A 6,245-nucleotide genomic window follows, 5' to 3' on the forward strand; every position below is an offset into this window, starting at 1 on the left:
TTACTTAGGGCTTTAATATGGGTTTGAGAGAAGTAATTAGCAGACCCTACCAAAAAAGTAATGCAAGGTCTACAAAATCTGAGGGAGTTGTGAAAAATGATTTTTCTAAACATCAGTTGACATCTTTACTTCCATTGTTTCCATAATTATTGTAAATATAGATACTCAAGTCCAAATTCAACATCTCCTGGAATTTATAATACTCAAATTTTTTAATGGTTGTATCAATCATGATACAATAGGTTGTATGGTGGTAACAAACAACCCCAAAATTTTAGTGACTTTAACAAACATTTATTTCTCACCTACATGATCAAACTTGTTTGGGTGGGGGGTAGAGGGGAGGGGTATCAGCCATCACAATCACTCAGATGACGGAAGTTTTGTCTCAACATGTGCTTTCACCATCTCCAGAGAAGCAGGAAGGGGACGTGGGAATTGCACACAACCTCCTGAAGATTCTGTGCAGAAGTCTCCCATGCCCCTTCCACTTGCATTTATTTGTCAAAGCAAATCACATGGTCACATTCAATGTCACTGAAAGTGATGCCAGAAAGGAGAACTGGAATGATGGTAAGCAGCACTAATGACCACCAAAGTCACAGGATGTACCTCAAGATATAAATGTAATGGCTCCTTGAGTCACCTCCCACAACTTCCCCCGTTCAGCTAGGCAGAATTCTTTGTATATATAAGGCAGATAGAGAGACTTTAGGTGCCATAAATCCTCATAAACTTCATCAGAACAATTCAAATGTGCTGCCAACAGATAAAATCTGAGTCCCAGTTAAATGTTCTAAGGAATCCAACAGTAAAGGGGAGTTTATTACTCAGGAATTTTGGGGCTCCAAGAGATAGAAATCCAACTATCATGAGCAAAAATGTTGCAACCAAATTCAAAAAGAGCTTTGGCATACCAGGCCTCAAAGTGAGACTGGATTCCAGGGCTTAAGTTCTGTTAGTCCTCCTTCCCTCTGTTTTTCATCTCCACTGCTCTCTGCTTTGTCAGCATCTCTTTCTCAATCTGGCTCCTCCAAGCAGGGGAAGGGAAGGGAAATATGACCCCAGGGACCTCTAGGCTTACAACCAGAAAGGAACTGAGAGCTTTCCTCATCAGCTCTACTTAGAAAGATCCTAGGAAAACCACTGAAGTTGCGACACAATCAGATGGGCGCTTTACAAAGATTGCTCTGGCTGCTGTTTGGAGAATAAATTGGATAGAAGCAAAAATGGAAGCACCACTTGACCCTGTTGGTCAGTTCCTTAATGAGATTCTCCCTTTCCTTGCTTTCTGTGACACACAAACATTATGGGTCTCTCTGATAGTGGCTAAGAGGCCCTTTAAGTTCATTTCTGTTGTTACCACACATCGTCTCGTGGGTTCTTCATTAACTACAAACACGGGGGACAATAACCCAGAGTATCGCTCTTCTGATCCTGAGGCTGGGACCCAGGTGGAACATTTCTGAGACTCATCCTGGGAATCTCCTTTCCCTACTTAAATCCAAACCTTAGCGTTTCGACGTGCTTCTCTCCTGAGCCTGCTGCTACCACTCTGCTCAAAAAACATCCACAGCTCCTTAGATTCACGGATTGAAACACAAACTTCTCAGGGCCTCCACAATACTGCCTCACTATCCTTTCCCAAGCAGTTTTTCCATTTATATCATACACATAGAGGTGGATACTTTTTTATAAAAGACTAAAAATATTCAGCTGGTGAGTGTGGTTCAGTGGTTGAGCGTGGACCTATAAACCAGGAGGTCACCGTTCGATTCCCAGTCAGGGCACATGCCCAGGTTTCAGGCTTGGTCCCCAGTAGGAGGCAGACAGTCAATGATTCTCTCTCATCATTGATGTTTCTATCTCTCTCTCCCTCTCCCTTCCTTTCTGAAATTAAAAAAAAAAAAATTAAAGACTAAAAATATTCAGAAGTGTACAGAAAAGCATGCAGTAGCCCTCCCCACCCCACCTTTGTTTAGCCTCCCCACTGTCCTCTCCAGAGGTGACCCCTCTCACCAGGTTGGCAGGTCTCCCTTCCCTGCTGCAGTGACCTGGGTCCCGGGCAGGGCCTCCGTGGTAGTCCTGATGTCCCTCACCCACCCCTGAAGACCCCAGGTGGCTGAGGGAACAGTTAGAGCAGTGGTTCTCAACCTTCCTAATGCCGCAACCCTTTAATACAGTTCCTCATGTTGTGGTGATGCCCAACCATAAAATTATTTTCGTTGCTACTTCATAACTGTAATTTTGCTACTGTTATGAATTGTAACGTAAATATCTGTGTTTTCCGATGGTCTTAGGCTCTACAGCAGTGGTTGAGAACCACTAGCAGGGTCGCCTAAGACCATCGGAAAACACAGATATTTACATTACGATTCATAACAGTAGCAAAATTACAGTTATGAAGTAGCAACGAAAATAATTTTATGGTTGGGGGTCACCACAACATGAGGAACTGTATTAAAGGGTCACGGCATTAGGAAGGTTGAGTTTGAGTTAGAGGGATCATGATTTTTCAGCTAATTTATTTTACTCTGGTAATAGGCTGGATGTTACAGCGGAACTAACGTCTAACAACCAGATGAGAATTCTCAACGTCCAAACCAGACTCAGATGCCCAGACAATCACTGGAGAGTGGTGCTGGGCTGCAGCTGCCCCTACATCGAGGTCCCAGGTGGCGCTCTGCCCCCGGGGCGCAAAGACAGCTTCGCAGTTCTTCTGGAATTTTCGGAGGAGCAGTGGCATGCTGACCACGTCTTCATTTGCTTCCATAAGAACTGTGATGACAGCCGCTCTGTTCCATACCTTCAGCTTTATGGGCATCAAGACTGTGAGAGGGGACATGCCCTTGTCCTCAAGAGACCCGACGCTTGCTTCATGGCCTACACATTGGAGAGAGAGTCTTCTGATGAGGACGAGGAGCAGCTGCGCCGCTGTACCCCTCACCTTTGCCACCACGGACAGGTCAGTGCAGATCAGAGACCCTTTGTGTGCCTCTCTTTGTGCGGGTGGTATGACCCACTGCTGCACTGGGGTGCAAACGCCAGGCCTGACCCCCTCTTCTGGGTTTGTCCGCATGTTGTAATTGTGCAAATAAATGCTCACTCCAAATCAGCAGTGTATTTCTTGAAGTTTCACAGTGTGTTTGTGATACTGAAGTATTTGCTTTCATTCTAAATGAAAATTTATATTTTACTTTTTTATTGTTGGTTAAAGGTGATACAGATTATCCTTGTACTTAGAGCAGGAGTTTCTTATTTGAAGTTTTGGAAACAGTTTTAGGTCTTAACTTGGAAAGATAGGTGTTAGCCTACCCTTCTTTTGCTTTCAAAAATCCAAATAAAAGTGTTTACATCTAAAAATAAATAAATAAATAAATAATGGCCTAAAAAGTTCCCAAATTTGGTGAAAAATATTAAGCCACAGATGCAAGAATGTCAACAAATCCCAAATAGAATAAACAAAACACAGTTAACAGAGTTCAAAGCCAAAGATGAAGAAACTCCTTATCAGAGAACATTCAGAACTGTTCTGTAGCATGTAGAAGGGCAAGCCCAGCTGGGGAGACTTCAGAATTCCCAAGGCACTGGTCTAATTTAAATAACCCAAACTTAGAGAGGTCACTGGCTCCTGAGGTAAGCCCAAGCCCTTTGGGTAACTAGCAGGTGCTTCCCCCAAAATGGGAGGATATTTAGATGTTGACAGATTAAAGAATGAAGCCTTAATACTCTCCCCCAGAACTTAACCTGCCCACACAGTCTTGAGAGAGCTGGCCAATCACTGCTCTCCCCTGACCCCCATGCCACCCAAAGGCTTACTGTGGCAAAGAGTAGAGAAAGCAAGCATTCCCAATGATCTACTAATTCAGGAAGAGAGAAGGAAAAGGGGCTGAGCCACCATGCTCAGTCCCTTTGCCCAAGCTCACCAATCATACAAATTACCCCTCCTCTCTTAAGAAGAATGAGAAGAGAAATAGAAATATTCCACCTTGGTTGTGGAGTAGAAATGTCTTCCCCTCTATAGAAACATGGGGAGTGAATAACAAATTAGTCCCATCTCCCAACCAGATCATCAATTTCTTAGTCAGGAAACTGACGTTATAAACTTCTGCATCTATCACAGTTGAGAGCAGAGAACTGAGCATATGATAGTGAGCAAACACGTGTTGACTTGACCATTCTACAGTTAATGCGTGTGTGTGTGTGTGTGTGTGTGTGTGTTGAAAACTAAACATAATTTTAATATATTCTAACTTTATCTAACATTTGAGCAGTCTGTAAAACATTTCCATATACATGATCTCACTCAGTGTTCACAGCAACCTGTATAATGAGTGAGGAAAATGAGGCCCAGAGGGGTGGCATAACCTGCTCAAAGCCACTCAGCTAATAAGAACCAGAATTGAGACTCAAATCCATGTGCTCTGTCTCAGACCCAATTCTGTCTCTGTCTTCACACCACGATGGCTTCCCTGTTCCTATTTGTTAAGCATTGTGACCTCCTTCCTGAAGAGAAGGATGTTGCTCGTGAAGTCTGAGGCAGCAGCTGGATCTCCGGCTGTCTGGATGCCTCCACCAGGTTTGGCAACAGCTGTCTCAGCTTGACATCTCACTGGGTTCCTGTCAGAGCCCCACCTTGGGGAATGACAAGTTTAATGAAGAAAAATCCAACCTTCCACCTGAACTCCTAGCTTTGCAAATGCAACTGACATCTGACAGGTTTGGAGGCCCTCGCTGCAGGGAATGGGGTGACCCCAGCCTCGCGGCTCATAGATTATATGTTTGGCCGCTTCCTCTGCAATTGGCTGGCAACATTTGTGCCCTCTCCTGATCTTACTTCCTGGTCCCAATGCTAATTTAGATGCAATCTGAACAAACACTTTCTGAATATTTCCTACATGCCAGGCGCTGGGGATATATCAAAAGATGAGTAGCACACCATTCCTGCCTTGGGGGCACTCAAAGGCCTACAGAAGGCTCAGAAACTTTACACTACCAGCATTTCCATGGAGACACTACCCACTGCGACAGCAAACGGGCCCCTTTTGAAAAGAAAAACTCTAATGGGACTGCTCAAAAAATTAAATACCATGTTTATTTCCTTTGGCAGGAACAACAAATTTAAATGCCAGCAAGAATCTTAAAAAGGGCAAAAAGGGGATTGATTCCAGAGCTGTGGAAGGAGCACTTTGAAGTTAGTGTTTGGGAACCAGAACCTCATTTTCTTTAATCCTAAAAAATAAAAATAATAACAGTGATCAGCCTGAGCAAAGGCCACATGAAAGCATGTGGTGTCTTAGGGGGAAAACAAGCAGGGCCATATATTTGGAGCACAGGATACAGGAAGCAAGATTAGAAGAAAAGGTGGTAATGAGGTTCAATGTCATGTCAATCATGTTTAGAATATATTTTGAATAGAGCCATAGAAGATTGGTAAGTTGGGCTTGGGTTAGCATGATGAGGCATGTGATTTAGAAAAATGGTACCAGCACTTAGGAGAGGAACAGCCCTGGGGGACTAGTCAGAGGGGATGTAGAATGTCCCAAGCAAGAGGTGATGAGGGCCTGAACCAAGGAGGGGTATGTGGAAACTCGAAGAATTGGGAAGACCATTTGGAAGTGAAATAGTCACGTCTGGGTCAAAGAGGTATAAGATCTGTAGGTATGGGACTGGGCACTGGGGAAGGTCTGACCTGAGATAGGGAACCCAGAAGAGGTGGAGAAGGAGAAGGTCCAAGGAGAAGTCGCTGTGTTTGGTTTAGGACAGATGTGCTCAATGTGAAGTCCATGCAACATCCAAGTGAAGCTACTCAGTGGGCAGACAGGAACGTGGAGCAGGCTCACAGATTAAGCCAGTAGCTGAAACTGCCCAGGAAAAGAACATAGAGAGGAAGGAAAACAGGTGAACGACAAGTCCCTCAGGAACACTGCCATTTAAGCGCCAGATCAGAAATTGAAAACAGGAAACAGAAAGTGGTGGAGATAAAAGGAGACCCAGGAGACAGCAAGGGTGGTGAAGAAAGGGTGAGCAATAGTAGCAAACATGGTAGAGAGATTGCAGATCAGAGCTAAGATGGGACCTCTGGATTCCTCCTGGCATTGAAAGGTCATTAAATTTAGCCCAGCAGGCATGGCTCAGCGGTTAAGCATTGACCCATGAACCAGGAGGTCACATGTCCCGATTGCAAGCTGGATCCCCAGTAGGAGGCTTGCAGGAGGCAGCCAATCGATCCATAATGGTTGTCT

At 44.4% G+C, this 6,245-nt stretch overlaps 1 pseudogene; it reads left to right on the forward strand.

Moving 5' to 3' along the window:
* The first annotated feature begins 371 nt into the window (after positions 1-371).
* LOC103286567 (ornithine decarboxylase antizyme 1-like) lies at positions 372-4,538 on the forward strand (annotated as a pseudogene).
* The last annotated feature ends 1,707 nt before the right edge of the window (positions 4,539-6,245 follow it).

The sequence above is a fragment of the Eptesicus fuscus genome, chromosome 15 (assembly GCF_027574615.1).
Source record: "Eptesicus fuscus isolate TK198812 chromosome 15, DD_ASM_mEF_20220401, whole genome shotgun sequence".
NCBI classification, from domain to species: Eukaryota; Metazoa; Chordata; class Mammalia; order Chiroptera; family Vespertilionidae; genus Eptesicus; species Eptesicus fuscus.